Here is a 20,314-nt window from a genome sequence, read left to right as displayed (position 1 = left end):
TTGATATTAAATTTACAACATAAAGTTTCTGATAAAGGTAAACTTTCATACATACATAAAGTTATCAGACAAGAAACTTTTTACAGTGTAGATTCATACTGGAATTATTTCACTTCTATTAATGGGGACCCACAAAATCAACAAGATAAACAATATATATTGGAATCTGCTTATAGAACTACGTCTTCCATTGTCTAGAGACTTTATACATGGAAATTTTTACATAGATCTTTTTATACACCTTTGATGATGAATAAAATAAATAATAAAGATAATCTATGTAAGAGATGTAATGTAGAAATTAATGCTGACTGGGCTCATATGTTTTATGACTGTATAAAACTGAAAGAATACTGGAAGTCAATTAATGAATTTTTGCAGGCTCTTTTTACAGATAATTTCATTATTTCTAAATCTCTTATATTATTCAACACACCTGTACCTCAAAGTGTTAAAAGGTTAAGCTTCCCTTGTTATGGTCTATTCTAGCAGTGGCTAGGAAAATAATAACTAGAAATTGGATTTCAGATACACCTCCTTCGTTCAATGAATTTAAAAATGTTATGAATATAGTGTGCCATATGGAAATAAACACAATTAGGACTAGAACAAATAGAAAAACATCTTATTTTATTGTATGGGATAATTTACAAAATTTGTTAAAAAAATTTTAATTTCAATAGCATGGTATTTTAGTTTAATTAATTGAACTGATTGTAGTGGATGTCTTTGTAAATACTTTAGTTGTTTTGTTGAATATTATAATAATACCTATTTTTAATTACTTGTATAAAATTGTTATGATATTTCTCTTATATGTTAAAACAATAAACCTGTTTTGAAAAGAAAATTGAAACACTGAGTGCAAATGGATAACATAGCCGATAATGCAATCTAGGAAGCTGGTCATTAACTGCTTCAGAATCCCACTAATGCTGAATCAATAAGTGAGTGGAAATCAGAAGGTGATGTACTACACTGCAGCTGCTGAAATTATATCAAAAGTAGAGCACTCTGATAAAATCAGCTCAGCTTGAAAGCTAAACAACTTTAAAATTTGAAAACAGGTTGCAGACCACAGAAATGTGAGTGAGAATTAGTTAACTCTTGCTCCATATTACTTGGTAGCACTGTCTGATGGTGAGAAAATGCCATGGCTCAGTAAATCCCTACTTGTTAAAATGAAATAACAACAGTCTGCAAACTATAAGGATCGGATTTATCAAGTAGATTATCTCCAACTTAAAAAAAAACATGCTAACAATGAAATCAAAACATCTGAAGAACTTATTTTAGAACCAAACAAATGTTGCTGTTATATAATCCCATAAAATTGTGCTTCATATGAAACTGGCAATACTCCACACGAGACAAACACTATCCTATCTACTGTATAAACTTCCCTAAAGTTTTGACCTAGGATCATTCCTTTTCTAGTTATTTATAGCCATACAACTAATAACTGCTTCCTTCTTACAACACTATACACAGGTGCCCTTCTTTATAGCAGGTTACTAGTGCCAAGATTTCAATCATCTCTTTAGAGAGATTATAGTGTTACATGCGGTTGGTATAACTGCGCTGACCTTGCTATTAATACCTCTAATGCATGCTATGTTTTTGTTTCATAAGTTATCAGTTTCCTGATCATGTTTCTGATCTCTTTTGGGGATAGGACATCAACAGATCAATGAATTCAAATATATTGAGTTATTTTTTTACTCTTCTTTCAATTTTTGGGCTGCAGTTTGACTCTGCTTTGTCGTTTGCATTTTATTTTCTTGTATTTCACAAAAAGGTGTTGGATAATTTTGACTGTATTACAAAACCACAAATTGTTTTGTATCCTAACAGTACAACCTGAGCCAGATTCCAGAAGACTAGCTCTTGGTAAAAGTGACTTACTCTCGTCCAAGGTCTATCTATAAAGTAGGGTTATACTGGATTAAGCCACTTACACCATGGGCGACTTAATGGAAGATGTGTGGTAATAAGGTGCTACTGGAAAGGTATGAGGACTAAAGGTGCATGTATTATATTCCACTTAAAACTGCTATCATAGAGCTTAAAAATTTTTGGGAAGAGATAATCCACCTTCAGCAGGGAATATTACTTATAGGTAGAGCCTGAAATTTGATTTGCAAAAATGAGGATGTATCTGGGGACCTAGAAGGGAAAATATAATAAAAGAAGCTAGATTTCTGAAGTAATTTATGAAAATATTTGGTGTGAAAAATGTGAGTTCAGTAGTAGGAACTTGCAGAGAATTTACATATTATTCACCAAGTTACAATAACTGGGCTAGACTAGACAGAAATTATATTTCAAAGGAACATGTGCATTTAATTGAGAACTTTGACACATCCATCCAATAACAATTTCAGATCATGTACCAATCATTACTAAAATAAAAATGCAGGGTAATGAAGTAAAGATGAGACACTGATGCCTCCCCACCTATGTGTTAAAAAGAAAGGAATTTAAGGAATAGGTATTGGAAATCATCCAGGAATTATTAGGGAAGATAGAAAGTATTACAGAAGTTATCGATAATGAGTGAGGCTAAATGAAAGTAGGGTTTAATAGAAATAAAATAAAAAGAGATCTGTTTAAGATCTGTATGATCTAAATGTATGACTGCCTATGTCAAAAGTTAATTCAATAAAGAAATTCCATGTTTAAAAAAAAGAATGTTCCACAACGCTGAAATGTCCTTTTCTGTTTCCATCAGGTACAAAATAATATCATCTGCAAATAAAGCTATTCTTAAATACCACACCAAAATTATATCCTTGAGTTTCCGAGTGCCTTATTTTCTTTGCCAATGATTCTAAATATAATGCAAATAACAAAGGGAAAGAGGATACCCCTGCCTGGTTCCTCTGTTCAGGCACAACTTATCAGAGAGGAATCCAACTTTGATTTTTGCCTCCAGTCCCTCATATGTCCTCCTAATTAGTATTGCCATTTTATCAGGAAATGCAAATGCTTCCATTGCTCTACTTATAAAATCCCAACTCACTCTGTCAAATGCTTTCTCTGCTTCAAGAGCCACAAATAACAGCAGTATTTTCTAGCATTCTGATTCCCTCTGAATCATCATCATTCTATTATTGTTATCAAATGTTTGCCTTCCCTCCACAAAACCACACCAGTCCATATATATCAATTTTATCATCACCTTTGCCATTATTTTAGCCATTATAAACATAAACACTCTATAATCTTGGTTTAAAATTTAAATGGGTCTGTATGAAGTTGGATAACATGGGCCTTTACCCTCTTTAGTATTACAGCCGGGTTCCTATTATGTGATTGAAAGTATAAAACTTCGAACACTACAAGATCGAGCTTGTATGTTCAAACATGAAAAAAAAAAACACAACGGACAGAAAGTAACTGTCGTAAGCAGGGGGGCAAGCCCCCTGCACCCCCCACACCCCCGCTCTTTAAATATACCAGCTCCTAGACTGCACTACAATGTGGAAAGGGAATATTTCCCTTTACTGTACTGTAGTGTGATCTTGGAGTTGCTATATTTAAAGAGCGGGGGGGGTGGGGTGCACAGCCCCCCACACAGATGGTTGAGGGGAGCTTGCCCCCCTGCTTACAACAGTTATTGAGCTGCTTTTGGGGGGGTTAATTCAAATTGCTGAAACTTCGACCACTTGTGTTCGATGTTTTCAGGTTCGAAGTTTCAGCAATTCAGTAATGCAATAGGAACCCATTACAGCCACCACAGCTTTTTTCCAGGCTGTTGGTGCTTGTCCTCCTTTTAAAATACTGTTAAAATCTTCCAGATCTTTATCAGTTTTTTCCTTCCTAGCTTACACAGGAATACCATCTATTCCTGGCAACTTTCCTGTAGATTGGTTATACATCACAATTTTTATCTCATTTCCTCCTATCCTAACTGTTAATAATTGAGTCTTATCTACCTCTAACCTTGGAATGTTTAATTTTTCCATTATACTTCCATTTGTACTTTTTCTTGATTTCCATATTTCTCTGCTTTATACAGATTTTCATAACATTTTTGAAATATTTCTAATACCTGTACAGGATATCTGGTTATTTTCCATGTTATAGGCTCAAGCTTGGCAACAACCCTCTCTCCTTTCTGTTGCCTGAGTCATTGTGCTAACAGTGTTTGTACACTGCAGTTATCAAAAACAGCACTCTTTCTAAACTCATGCATATTATCCAGGTACTCCCTTATTTTCACTTTAGTGCTCTGCAATTGTGCCTCTTCTTGTTTTGTGAGATTTCCCCTTATTTTGCAGTACTTTAACATTTGTCAGTCCCTTTAAACAATTCTTGTTACATCTTAACCATATCTTTTTTTCTTTTCTTTCCAGCTCATTTTTAACCTCACTTTAATTTTGTTCCACTCCCTAGCTCTAGTTTCAGAAGAATTTTTTATCTTCTCTAATAAATCCTGAATAACTTCCTGAATAAATTCCTCACTTTTTAACAGATAGGTGAGAAAGCAACAGTGTCTCATTTCTATTTCATTACCCTGCATTTTAATTTTAGTTACTATTGGTGCATGACCTGAAATAGTTATTGGATGCATATTTAAACTTTCAATGAAATGCATATGTTCCTGTGAAATATAATTTCTGCTTAGCCTAGCCCAATTTTTGTACCTTGGAAAATAATATGTAAATTCTCTCCAAACTACTACTACTGAATTTATATCTTCCAGACCAAATATTTTTATAAATTTCTTCAAAAATCTATCCTCTTTTGTTGTATTATCCCTTCAAGGACCCCCCATATACTTATTCACTGTTGCAAATCAAATTCTAGTCCCCACCTGTAAGTAATATTCCATGCTAAAAGTTAATTATTTCTCCAAGAATTTTCTTTAAGATCCATTATAGCAGCTTTAGGTGGAATATAAATACATGCCAGCATAATCCTCCTTCCTTGCCAGGAGCTCCCCTTTTCCTTTGTCCCAGATATTTTACTGACTAACCAATCTGAAATCATTTCTTTATCAAACTCACATGCTCATTCATTTCCAAACATGTGTTCTACAGCATAACTATTTGCACTCTGCATTTTTAATATAGTTCACTACTCTTTTTTTTTGTATCTGCCTATGAGACCATTTATATTTAAGGATAATATGGAAAGTGCCATTATGAGAATATAAGTTATTATTCCCACCTGTTATGTTTAACAGTTTTTTTAATGTATAATTTCAGCTTTTCTGTCACATGCATACATTTGTGTTTGGCAGGTTGAGCTTTTATACAATTGTTTATTGACATATCCATTTGAACCTATATCACATTTTACAAAACTTTTTGTTTTAATGAATGCCCTCAAAAAACAAACAACAAAACAAAAAAACAAATGTACCTCCAGAACATCCCCAAAACCTATCAACTTAATACTAACACACAAAACTATGTACATGTTCTTCAAATGATGAAATTTAACTCTCCTAATAGAAACATATGTCCCAGACTGACAGCTACAGTAACAGGCTTGAATTAACCTATAATTAAGGTTGTCCATGCTAAAATGCATGGTACAGCCGGCTCTACTTCCGCTAAGTGCTGTCTGTTTTGTCTTATTTTTTACTCTTCCAAATGAAGAAACAACTTGAATGCTTTTAGAAAACATAATCTTCTAGCCACTGAAAGAAAGAAGTGCTCTGTTTTCATTGTCCCTTATCAGATTGTCTCCATGGAAACATGAGACCAGATATACAATTGCATTCCACTACATATATTGTAACGTAAACATTTAAGAGGGTAACACTACTATATTCAGTGTTTGCTTTCCCTTACAACTTGTTATTAAATCAAGACAAGGACCCTAATCCAGTCATTCTCCAATGCAAAAATAAGAAAAGGCATATCAGTTTTACTATATCATGTGCTTTTGTACAGGCTTTCTTCTCTTTTTACATTGCAGTGCCTACATTTTGTAAAACTGAAAAAAGAAAAAGAAAGAAGAAGGGAAAAAATAGGGGAACCTGTTTACTTTAGTATCCCTATTACACACAAAGTTAACTGAAAAAGCTTCACTTTATAGCATGCAGTTAATGCCATGTATTATAAAAGTACCATTCAAAAATAGTTTTACTTGCAGGTAACTCTTTCCTTCCTCTTCCTCTTGCCTGACATTTCTTTCAAACATTAATGACATGAAGTAGGGCATATGCTTTAGAGTCCCCTACAAGTATAACAAAGTAAAAAAAGTCCAATATTTCCAGGTTTTTGTGTTCTGTCATACTCTTCACAAATGTAATTAATACTTTGCATTCCCACATTTATTCATCAATTTCCAAGTTGCTGGCTTTCCTCCTGTTGATTTCCATCTCCCAAATTCAGTTGTTGGTTCATTGCCAATGTATTCCTGGTCCTTCTAGTCAACTCTTGTGCTTTTTTCTTTCTCTCAAGCATTTTTCCATTGGAACATTGGAAAATGTTTCACGGGCATAGTCTCTCTATGGACTTTGTTATCAGAAGAGTAAGAAGCAGAATCCCTTTCTGTTTGATAACTCACTTTTTTGTTGGACAGACTTTGTATTTCCCCCTTAGCATGTCCTGCATTGAAGTATAGTTTTGACCCTCCAGGAAATATCTGGATAATTAGAATAATTAGAATTAAAATAGCTGGACACAGCAGCTTGAATCTCACACCTGTTCTCAACATTCCCTGATTGCTAGGATACGTTTACTCCTCTTCTGCTTGGTATACAGTGAGTAATTATTTTCCACAAACACTCTACTGTCTCCTACTTTTAGTATTCTGTCCTTCTGACATGGTTTTGTCAGAATCAACTCTTTCTACTAGTTGGATTGCTTCTTTACTATTAAAGGTCTTAACTGCTTTCTCACACCAGGTTTGGAGCAAACACACAATGTGCCCTTTCGATTAATAATGCCTGCTGTGGAATACCAGTTCAGTTGCTTATTTGTGCTTTCATATAAGTAATACATTCTATTCTTTTCAGTTTTCCTGGTACAGCAGAAAATCTCAGGATTTACCGATGTACTCTGCTACTAATTCTACCTTTTTGAAATATCTCTTCTTCAGCATTTTGCCAAAGTTGGATAAATGAGTGGGAAACTGTACACTCACTCCTGGGGTACTGCCCATATCTCTTATGGACAGAGGCAGTCTGTAAAATAATTTAGAGCTCCAAAACCCAAAGATCCACTACCTCGATGCTACCCCATCCCATATCTGGGGAATTAAGTAATACTTCGTATTCTGGGTATTATTGGTTAGGCTTGTAAAGGCTCTTGTGCCATTAAACTAGTAATCACCCATGAGTCTATGATCCTATGAGCAGTCTCATCCTCAGCCAGCCTTTTCTTCATGTCTGGAGATCAGAGTATCAGAGTGGTTGTTGTACCTTTAAGAGCCATTCCAGTCTATGGACACTTGCATATAAGTACAGAGCACATGCTAGCAAGAGTGCCATTTTGAGTGAGCAGCCAGAGTGAAAGCATGTATGTGTGTAGCAGTCAGTTAGTTAATTAGTTTAGGTTTTATGTTCCAGTCATCCATCCTGATGTGTTTGTGTGTAATAAACAACTTAAATGAAAAAAGAACACCCAAGCATCATTGTCTTATTTGAATACATAAGACTACCGACATGGTGTCAGAATGGGATCCAAAGTGAAACTTCTTCAAAACCATGAGTCATGCAGTTACAATTGGAGGAATATACACACGTGAATCATCCAAACCTCAAACGACTTGCAAACAGGTCAGAAAGATGATTCCCGGTACTAAAACTAGTTTAAATATTTTTTTTACTCAACAAATGTAAAACAATGCATTCAAAATTAATTTCTAATTAAACGAATTGTTCAAAACTGCGATGTATTGATAAAAGTACTCAAAATGCTTACAAAAATGCTTTAAATAACTTCCAAATCACATAAAATATATAAGGAAGAGAAAACGACCACATCTTTTTGCTATGTGCTTCTTTTTTGTATTAGCTAAAGTTATTCAAAATATCCAAAGTATGCATAGTATTGGCAAGTGTGTGCAGTATTACAGTAGAGTTATTTCACAGAATACATTTATTTCAAAGAGATTGCTGTCCAGCTGAATATTTTTCAAGTACCTGGTATGCACGTTTGACATAATTGCAGGGGCCAAGTTTGTACTGTGTCTAAAATCAATTTGTTGGCATGGCAGAAGGCTTTTGCAAACCTGGCCCACTTGTGTTTGATAATAATGTTACAGAAAATTGGAGAGTGTTAATAAGTAATAAGAGTATGATATTTTTATGCAGGCTACTTTTTCTGATAACGATGCATGTACAACACCATTTATTCTGCTTAATCTAGCTGGTTCAGAAGCATTTAAAGGTGGAATTCATTTGTGTATGCACCTGCTGTGTTTGCAGGGGAGGGGGATGACTGCCATATTGTGGTACCGGCTGAAATGCGGGAAGGCCCTGAGTGCTTAAAATGTAAATTTAGAAAATGTGCAACCCCCAAATGAATATTACAGTGGAAAGGGGCATATTTTACACAAGAGATCAAAAGCCTGGTGAAACGTTTGCAGCATATATAACTGACTTGAGAAAAAAGGCTAAAATGTGCAGATTTGGTGATCTGAGAGATGAGTTGATAAAAGACAGACATGTATGGTAGTAAAGATGATGCAGTGAGAAATATTTTGCTTTGAGACAGTGATTTAACTTTAAGCAAGGTCACAGAGAATTTTCAGATATGAGTTCACAGAAAAGCACACAAATATGCTTACAAATGAAAAAAGCATGCGTGCAGCACCTTCCAGTGCCACTGTTAATAGTATGCAGCATGAGTTTAAAAGATACAGGCCTAAGGGTGTGGACACTTTAGCAAAACCCAGGGCAGTTATACTAAAACCCAGGGCATACTCAGTAAAGGACAGGGGTGCATCAGCAAAACCTGTGACAAGCCTCATAGTCAATTGTCGTAATTGTGGAGGTAGCCATCAGTCCAAGAGAGAGAAATGCTTAGCTTTTGGTCAGCAGTGCCATACATGTAAAAAGTGGAATCATTTCAAAAGGCTCTGTAAATCTAAAGGGGCACATTCTTTTATTAAAAAAGACCATTCAAAGAGGCATGTTGATCAATTAGAAAGCTGCGACCCTACTTTTTATGTTGATGGTGTGTCTGTGCTTGGTAAATCAGTCAATGCAGTAGATTTGTGTGCGAAGAACAAAGTATTTTGTACTGCTCAGATCAATGAGAAACCTGTAGAGCTGATACTGGTTCAAAGTGCAATGGTATATCAGCAGATATGTTTGCCATAGTAAAAGCTTGTGAGAAACTTGATCTGGCAAAGTGTGCAAAGTTTGTTGCTTATGGAGGTGAAGAAATTCATGCAGAAGGCTCAGAAGTACTTTCATGTTATTCTGCTGGGAACAGCTATGTCTTGGAATTTTACATAGTCAAGAGACATGTGCAGTCATTATTAGGCTTCAAAGACAGTTTGAAAATGGAACTGCTTTTGATTTAATAAAGAAGTTTACCATATAAGCACAAGTAGCAATGAAAATTTCATGCAAACTATTTTTTCTGACTATGCTGATATTTTTGAAGACAAGTTAGTCAAACTCCCAGTTGTGAACTCCATGAAATTAGACCTTTAGGTAAGCCCAGTCATTAGACCATCATGGAAAGTTCCAGTACCCTTGCAAGACAGAGTCTCAAAGCTGAGTTAGACAGTATGGTGTGCCTAGGAGTAATTTGTCCAGTTGAAGAACCAACTGAATGGGTATCCTCATTGGTGGCAGCTCATAAGAAAAGCTCAGATGATATTAGAATATGTATTTATCCAAGAGAATTCAACAAAGCACTAAAAAGACCTCAACATCCAATACGTACATTTGAAGAAGTTGCTGCCCTTACATTAAATGCCACTTTTTTTTCTGTCTTAGATAAAAAAAGTTCATTTTTCCTTGCTAACCACTTTCAGTACGCTATTTGGAAGGTACAGATTTTTGAGAATGCCATTTGAAATAATTTCTACCAGTGAAGTCTTCCAACATGCGATGGAACAATTTTTTTTCTGGCTATCCTTGTGCTATAATAGTGGGTGATATTCTTGTGGGAGGCAATGGTGAAGTCAAATAGAGAGAATAGATAGAAACCTCAGGAAAGTTCTGGAATGTGCTCGTGAAGTGAATCGCCTAAAGGCTGCGAAATCATGCAGTGTCACCCATGCTCTTGGAGCCTCTCAGGGGAGCTTCCCTCTGATCCTTCCCAACCTTGTTGAACTCTGCAGGTCCTCAAGGACTCAGACAGTCCCTCATCCATACTTCTGTGATTTCAGTTCTCCCCTTTACTGTCTACCTAGGGCTTTCAACCTCACACAAGAGATGGCCCTGGGTCCCAGAATCTCCACACATTAAACAACGTGCTTCCATTTCTCTCCTCCATGGTGCCAGGTGCTGAAGAACATGCATCACTTTGGGTTTTCTGGCAAGTGGCCCCTTGCCTCCTGCATGGTGCTGTTCACACAGTGGCATTCCCATGGTGCTGGGTGAAGGCCCAGAGGCCTTTCCCAGGTGCAAGATGTCATGGTGGCCATATCTCCTTTCCCCTGCAGGCCAGGAGGATGGGACTGCAGACCTGGCTTCTAGCCTGCCTGCACTGATGGCCAACTCCCCTGGCCAGCCCCTGGTGTGAAATACCACTAGCAGGATAAAGGACTGATTTCACTAGAAATTGGAGGAAGTATCAGCACCACAGCACAGGTATTATGATTTACTACAGGTGAATCCCCTCAGTCTGCAGCTATTCCTCCAGTGTTACCAGCTTTAGATTATGACTTCCTAGCAGCCAGTAATTTGCTTGACAATCAACTACCAGCTCATAAAAATGAGACAATCTGTATAAAGTTCCATATATGTACAAATTTCTTTTTAGAAACCCTGTGGCACATTTTGCAATGTTTTTTTGTAAAAAATAAATGTTTTCTTTTTCTTCATCTAAATCTTTTATGACAGTTAATCTTACCCCATCTGGTGTCAGAGATTTTGATAGGTTCTTTCACCAGAGCATTTAGAATACTGAATTGTCAGGCTCACATAACTTTATTTATTTACTTCTGTCTATCTATCTATCTATCTATCTATCTATTTATCTATTTCGGCTTCTTTTAACAATATGAGCAAATTAATAGCATATCTTCAAAAGTGTGATACCAAAACATCTTTGAGCTACCCACTTTCTTCTGTGTCTCAAGCATTCATTTAACTGTTTTTGTGACACTGCAGATGGAGTATCCAGGGCAGCTGCCACTGTTTTAGTCAGGAGAACATTTGCTTTACTGTGATCTCAGAACTTGCCAGAAGATGTGAAAGTTGACCTGCAGAATGCATCTCTTGGGTAAGGATGTTTTGTTTGGACCTTTCTCTGCTGAGGTAATTAAAAGATTTGATGAAACGGGAAGCTAAATTTGGGGGTCTCTCAGATGTATTCAGTCCTAAATTACCAAATACAACAGAAATTTTTCCTGGCAGTATAGGATCATCTTATACAACACAATAAAAGCAATCCCAACAAAAGAGATAAAATCAGACATTCGAGAAAAATTCTATAGAGGTTCAAAAAAGAAAGGAAGTCCTTCCTAATTCCAGGGAAAATCCAAAAAGACTGACTGACTATCTGCCCTATCAATATCTTCCCTCTCCCCACCCTGACAATCCAGTAAAGCTTTCCCAAATCCTGTTTTCACTTTCCTTTTGGCAACAGATCACCTCAGATGCTTAGGTTCTCATAATCATTCAAAATGGTTACAACTGTCAGTGGAACCTCTTCTTCCTATCCTGAGGAATCCCTCACATCCTTCCAGTCAAATGTCACTGTTTTCCCCTATTCTAGATCAAATGCTGCTTCTAGGGGTCATAGAGCCAGTTCCTGTAGATCAAACAAACTGGGTTTTACTCAAGAATATTTCTGGTGCTGAAGTACAAACACCCTCTCTCCTTCCCACTTATGTTTTTTCTTGTATGCCAGGATAGGGTCCCTATCTTTCCATTTTCTCACAGCATACATTTTTATGCCAGGGCTCTAGCCCACCTTTTCCTGAAGCAAGAATTCTCTGAGTTTTGGCACCTGTATGTCTGTTTTTATACTGATTTTCCCTCTTGCTCCTAATGGAATGTGAAAGACGCTCTACACCTTTGGACGTTGCCCAGATGTCCAATCCTTGGCGGGATACATCCCATACAGCCTAAGATATTGCAACAATGATCTAGTCAAATATCAACTGTTACAACAAGTTACATCCCATTTAGCTTAGGCTACTGCAACAGGGACCTATTCAAATATCTACTGTTATGCTCTGTTTACTTACCCATCTGTACTTTCTCTCTGTGTACTAGTCAAATACAGTACTAGTATTTCATGGGATTCTGTACTGCACTTTTTTTTCAGCATTGCCACTAACATCCTAGTCCAGGACACACAGAACATTTCAAAATGCTTACACACTGATTACAGTCAAGTAATCTGTATATGTGACCTTGCCCTTCCCGAATTATAACTCATTTCATAACCATGTTAGTGATTCACCCAACATCGTTTGCAAGAAACTGTTAAGATAATCAAAACAACTGACTCTGGAACTTATACATGTCTGGAGGAAGGAAGTGAGATTATTGATTTTATTTATATAAATTTGTAATCATGGCCATGGTGGAGCACAATTCCAAATGGGCCATTTTCAAGGAGCCTGATGGTTGCTTGACCCAGAAATGAAGGAAAATACAGTACGTGTAAACAATGAAAACAATTAAACTTTGTAAATAAATTCCTTTTTCTCAGAGTTTCTGCAATCTTGGAGGTGGTATCTACAACTTTTGAAATTTAAATGTTTGAACTATAATGTTTTGCATCTCAACTAAAGGGCACATGATGTTTCATTATTGATCCATGTATTTATTTACTTATCTAACATTGTTGGCTGGTTTGGTCCCAGTAGCTCTATGGCTTTTTAGAAGAGATATGAGATAGCATTAAGCACCCTGCAGACAATTTGGTGAGAACACTGAGGAGATTCCTCTACTCATTTTTAATAAAAAAAAAATGGTGGTGCTACCAAACAAGTTTAGAGGATCTAATCATAACTTGAACTGCAGGAAGAGGTTACTTATTACAGATGTAATCCAAATTAACTTTCAGGGAAAACCACGGACAAATTGTTTTTACATATTATATAGGAGACTTGTATCAGGAGATGTGGACTTGTTTTGTATAACATAAAACTGTAACAGTGATACAGTCTGTGGAGAAATACTGTAAAAAAAGGATTGTGATTGTTACAGATGTAATCCAAATTAACTTTCAGGGAAAACCACGGACAAATTGTTTTTACATATTATATAGGAGACTTGTATCAGGAGATGTGGACTTGTTTTGTATAACATAAAACTGTAACAGTGATACAGTCTGTGGAGAAATACTGTAAAAAAGGATTGTGATTGTAGCATTAAATGTTTTCAAGTGTTTTCTTGAATGTTGGTAATTTTCCTACAAAAGACCCTGCTTTTTTCATAATTGTCATAAGATTGTTAATATTTATCTCAGCTGCCAGCAGTTCAGTAAAAGTGATATCAGATGGCCTTCACACACACAAAATATTTGTGGTGCCTTACTTCATAAAGGATCAGAAGAAGACAAAAATGTGGAACAATTTACAGCTATAGTTATCGTCATGCTGTTACTTTTAGTAGTGCAGTTTCATTGGTGAAACATACTGACTACTGGCAGCCCATTGCTTCCCAAGACCTGATATTTAAATATAAGATGCTGGCAGACATCCTGTTTTGCATTCTGACAAATTATTACTTAATAGACCTAATCCACCAACCAAGATCACTGTCAGACAAATTATATGGAATTAGATGGCTCCAAGGTGGGTGTACAGGGATAAAGCTCTACCTACGAATCACATAAGCTAGACTTATGCAGTGACCCATGCTCTGGAGGAGGGTTTGAGTAAGCAGCTTATATTAGCTCATCCATTCTGTGGGGAGATAGGTGGTCTGGAACCCTGCAAAGCCAACATCCTCTGATAAAAGGTGTTCAAAATGAAGAACCAAGGGCTGGGGATGAGTGCTGAGCATTAGTCAAGCTGCACTATAGCTCACTATGCATGTGTGCATGTGTGTGAAAGTGTACACTTGCACTGGTGAAGGAGCGCAGCAAAGCTGGATATCTCAGCCACCAATGGGAAAGTAGGATAAAAATAATCAGAGCTTCCCACAAATGTTGTCTCACTAGTATTTCATTCTTGACCCCGGGCTCAACAATAAGATAAAGTTATTAAAAGGTGTTGTGCTCTAGATAGAGGAGACATCTCCCACCAGTGATGTGAGATGCTAAGTCTGGGCAAGTGATAGGGAGCAAATGAGCACTCAATAGTCAATGAGGTTTGGGAAAAAAGGATGTAAAATTGTTTGCAATGAATTTCTATTTGGTTGGTTTCCTCGTTTTATTGACAATATCCTTTGAACTATTATTGACTCCAAAGTCAGTATTGTACAATGAAAAAAATGATTTTGTTCTTCATGCCCTTCTCACAATGTGTGTGTCTTCACTATTTACATTTGTTAAGGTCAAAAATAACTTCAGGCAACAGTTCAGCAGAGTAGAATGATCTCCATTACTGTAAAAGCGCATACATATGTAGGAGACTAAGCAATCAACGTCTTGTCTCCTGGAACACAAGAAACGTTATTCTTTTATATTGTAATTGCTTCTGGGGAGAATATTTTCTGTTTATTAAACTATAGCTACTGACCAATTAAAACTAAACACCTTTGTATTATTCTGCTTACTAAAAATCTCTAGACCCTTTATCTGTGCCTTTGCTTATTAAGCACAAGATCCAATCTTCCATGCTGGAACTTTCTGAGTTGGCAATATAAATATTGACAGGAAATAGAAAACTAATGACAGGCCCAGGCTGTCAGGTTCCACCTTGAAACAATATGGATTTCAAAGCAAGAAAATAGTGTTTATACACTGGACATTTTTCCAATCTTTAGACTTCTTCCTTTCCACATTTTACTGCTTTTTAACCCAATGCATTTGAAACATCAGTAAAAGACCAAAGAGCTTTATCTGTTGGGGATGCCCACTGAATTAATGTTGCAGAGGATATTTAAAATCAAATGTCACTTTTTTTAAACATAATGTTCTAGAGAGTCTCAGCTCTAAATTACTGAGTAAAACAAATGTACTGGAGACATTTCTAACTCCATTGTTCATCCTCTCACCTTGGCAGAGTGCATTCCCCAAACTCACATTAGTTTAATATTCTCACTGCAAGGTAACATGACCTAATAGGTAACTACAATACTAGGATTATAGGAATCCTAGCACCACAATTATCTCCAGGGACATGTGACCTTGGATTGCAAATATCAAAGTAGTGCGGGGGGGGGGGTTAATTTCAACATCATCTTCACATTATTGTAGAAGTAATGAGAATCTGAGGCATCATATCTTGTAAGTAACATTTACATTTTCAACAGCCAGTGCTGTAGCAATTTAATGGGCAGCTGCTTATTGGCATACCTTTCTTGTAAGGAGTCATATTTGTAACATTTTTCCTCTAGAAGATTAGATGTCTACTATACCATAAATTATTCATTGGGAGTTTCTACTTCTCTTGGAAGGACTGGCACATATACAGGTAACTGGGCTATTGCAGGGCTTTCCCTAACCCTACAGAACATGATGGCTGTTTCTTTTTGCAGGAAGCAACGAGAATGTTGGTGGTCTCAGCCATTCCATCCTCACACGTGTATGAAGGGAACTGCATGTATGTATTAAAATCTCTTCTTTTACAAAAAAAATGTATTGCTGATTTATAGGGACCATCATTAATCTAGTAGCACAATAAGAAGCTGGATTTTATTAACTATATCAGTACTCCTGGGTAGTTCCTGAAAACAGTCCCTTTCATCTATCAGTCCTATCTTAGTATCTGCTTGAATAAAATGAACACTTGGGTTTCAGTGTAATGACACTTGTGATAAACTCTTAGCGTTACCTATGTGTTGTTGCTCAATGCATTTTGCTGGATAAGGACATCCAATCACTCATTTCTAGATCAGTCAGTTTTGATGACACCCCTAATAATTAAAACCTTAACAGCTGAAAGGTTAAAAATAATTTGGGGTGATGATGATGAAGGTGTGGTGGGTACAATGTGACACAGCAAAAAGAGAATTACATTAGCTTACCTACCCTGCTAATAATTCCTTTTAAAGTGGCATTAACGGTTCTACTTTCACTATCTGTACTTAGCTTTAAACACTTCTCAGGCCTTACTGTAATCCTACCTGTTGATGGCTCTGTATTTAATATGCAAATAGATGCAACACAACACCATAAACAATAACGGTTCTTGATGCACAGTGAAATGGTCTAAAGGAAGATGGAGAAAGAGATCTATTCTTGTAACAAACAATGATAAGATGGCCCGCTAACAGGAAAAGACAATTTTGAATATAGGAAAGGAGCAATTGGAGAAGTGCAAAATAAAGTCAGCACATGCAAACTATAAATTAGCAAAAGCTGCATAACTTCCTAATTCAAATTTATATGCTTTTGTATACAGAAATTGGTAACTCTTATGTAATCCACTTTTAAGAAATACACTTTATTTGATGTTTGGTTAGAAGTGCATTTAAGTGGCTTCCAGCTCATGTAAAACCATTTTTAGTTATGCCTGGCCTAAAGTAATTTGTCTTTAGTCATTATGACAGCATTCTACATTTTATATTTAGTATATCAAGGCCATAATTTTGGGTGGCCGCAGTGGTGCAGCAGTTAGGGTTGCCGCCTCACAGCAAGAGGTTCTCCGGTTTGATCCCTGGCTGGGTTGCCTTCTGTGCAGAGTCTGCATGTCCTCATTGTGGTCACAAGGGTTTCCTCCGGGTGCTCTGGTTTCCTCCCACATTCCAAAGACATGCTGTAGGTGGATTGGACACTCTAAATTGGCCCTAAGTGTGAGTGCGTGCATGTGTGTGCCTTCTGTGGAAAGTTGGGTGCCGGGCTGGCAACTTGACACCATAAAACTCCACTGCCAATCATGAGCGGACAGGTGATCTGCTCTAGCAACCCCTAACTGGGAAAAGCCGAAAGAAGAAGAATATCAAGTCCATAATTTCTTCATACCAAATGAGACTGTTCTGCCTCATTAATAAAAATTAGCACCCGATGATACTTTGTCAGGCATGATCAAATGGCACTCAGTCAATGACATTTCAGGAAATTTCCTTATTATTGTATAAATTACTGTATGTCTAACGCATACATACTGTTTTATATTACTGTTACGGCTCCATTTCTAACACTGATACTAGTCACAGAAGTGACATTTTATAATGTAAGTTTTTAAATGATTGGAATAGTTGCATTAATATAGTTTGTTCGTATTTCATTTAATTTGTATTATAAATTAGAATTTGGAAGTTGTTTAAGTATATCTTGCTATGCTAAATAAATGTACATGTTTCCTTGTATATGCTGAAGTACTTAAAATGAGCTGGAGACATTATTGTGGCTTTCTTTATAATACAGGGAACATTCACTTACATTTTCCTCTCACTAATCTAACTCTGGTGTGGCCTTTAAACAACTTCCATTTAACGTATGTATGATATGATTTTAATCTTTGCTTATCAGCTGTGAAACCATTTGAACATAAAATACTGCATATAAGTCTATAGTAAAGTTATTAAATATTTCTGATTTTCCCTGCTACAAATGACTCAAAGTGAGTACTGTGGATGAAGGTAAGTTCATTCTGCATTACTAATTATTTTTCTTATACAAGAGTAGTTTAATAGATATAATAATGCAGTTTCTTAATCAAAAAGGCAAAATAGTCAACTAATCAGAAAGACTACATTAGTTTTAATAATTAAATAATTAAACATTAGTTGTTCACGTACACAAATTCATGTCACCACTCATCTAAGGAGAGGAGATAAACCCTCAAACAATAAAATGCAATATCTTTACAAAAACAAAAGTAGAAGTGAGATACTGATGCGATGTAGAATATAAATACTTTCCTGATTACTGCCATCAGATCCGGCTTGAAAATGGCACAGAAGGAAGGTATTTAAAAAAAATGTGTAAGAAACTGATTACACTTTAAGGAAGATTTATTTGTGCTAAAGAACATCTTATACTTGTAAATGCTTAAAAGCAAAATTGCAAATGCATTTTAAATACAGTTTCTGATTGTGCAGTACTCAAAGCAAGGTGACCAATTTGTATTTTTGTTTTATTCGACTAATCAAAAATGAAAGGATATCATAATGCACAAGTCATACCTCTCACTATAACAAGTAAAAAAATACAAATTCACACTAAAAGTACACTGATAAAGAAGCCAAAAGAAATATAAAATTCCATGTACATATGTATTTGTAATGCAGCTGGGAGACTAAAATATCAGGGATTCTGACAGATATCCTTGGCCCATGTGTATGTGTGCATATGTTTGTCGGTATCTATATATATATATATATATATATATAGATATATATATATATATATATATATATATATATATATATATATATATATATATATATATAAATATGTGTGTGTGTGTGTGTGTGTGTGTGTGTGTGTGTGTGTGTGTGTGTGTGTGTGTTTGTCTGTATGCATATGTGTGCAGGTATATGTTTGGGCATGTTATAATTGTGTTTTATATATCTTTCTGTCTGCATGTATGTTTTGGAATTTTTTTGTCTGTATGTGATATATATTTGTAAGTGTGCATGTATTTATATGTGCATGTATATATGTCCATGTATATATTGTGTGTGTGTGTGTGTGTGTGTGTGTGTGTGTGTGTGTGTGTGTGTGTGTGTGTGTGTGTGTGTGCGCGCGCATGTGCATATATATCTGTATGTGTGTATATGTGTGTGCATGTATGTGTAGCTTGAGAGAGGGAGGGATCTGGGTGTTTGTTAGACTTTCTGCAAAATCTGATGACCTTTGTTCAAATGCTTATTCAAACATTACCAATGTGCCTGTATATGCTGCTCTTGAATATGGTTTTGGTCAACCCCCACAGCGACAACCAAAACTTACTCACAAAATAGCAAAACTTCAAGATGAGTTTTAAAATGGGTCCTGCAGGAAGGCAGGTCCACACTGTTGCACTTTTCTGCATTTGATGTTTTGTACTTTAGCAGGATTTAGTTGACATTCCATGTATTGACAAAAGAAAAAAAAAAAAAAACAGATACCTCACAGCTGAAGGCTGACTTACCACAGAAAACAAAAAATAGATATAAACGTAAGTCAACCACCACAGCAGTAAAAATGGGAAAGTTTAATGGTGAGCACTTTCACAGGGCTACCACTTCATCAGACCAAATAAAACATCAAAAACACAATCTGTATAAATACAAATACAGCAACCAATAAAAAAGCAACACTAAAGATGGACCTATAAAACAAAAGGAGGACTAAATTAAAATTAATTAATAAACTGTCGCCTCCCCTTCAAAACAGGTTTAAGGGGTAGACTATAATTTAAATCAGGCATCCTATGTGCTTGGAGGGCTATGATCCATTTAAGTTCCATTCTCTTAATGTAATTATTAAAATCACCACCCTTTATATTCAGAGAAACCAGCTGTCGGGCCCTGAAACTAAACCTACTGTGTCCCAAGCAAGAAGTATGGCTTGCTAGTGCATTGGTCGATACATTATTATGAATGTTGCTGATATGTTCCAAGATAAGTTCCCTGAGGTGACATGTGGGACATTTACACCATGTATCCAGATATATTAAGTTGCTACTCCTGCACTTAGCAAAAAACCTAGCAAACCCATCCATTTCTCTACTGCTCCATCAGTTGCCCAAGCTACTAATTCAATTCAGGCCACCTGAGTTGAAGACAGGGATTTATCCCTGTACTCCACCAGAGCAGCTATTCTGTGCTATATATTTAATCTCCATGTATAACACTGCCACAGTTCACTGTGTTTATTCTTTCATATGTATATAATTAAAAACTCATTTTGCATGCTTGATCATTTTGCCATGTTACATTGAATTTAAAGACATAATGCACTGTCCATATACTCTACAGACAAAGAAAGACTTAGTGGATATCTTCCTAACTTAGTCATTCCAAATAAGGTGGGCACACAGCTGTCTATGCATTTCTCACAGTACCCCAACAACTGTCCCAAAGAAACCAAAAAAAAGAATGTTACCAGCAATGACGTAAGATGGATTCCTTGAAATACCTGTTTAAGCACTAATATGCATCCCACTTCCTACTATT

This window comes from Protopterus annectens, chromosome 2.part0 (genome assembly GCF_019279795.1).
Source record: "Protopterus annectens isolate FY-2018-M chromosome 2.part0, PAN1.0, whole genome shotgun sequence".
Taxonomy (NCBI): Eukaryota; Metazoa; Chordata; order Ceratodontiformes; family Protopteridae; genus Protopterus; species Protopterus annectens.
Note: the sequence above shows the minus strand (reverse complement) of the source record.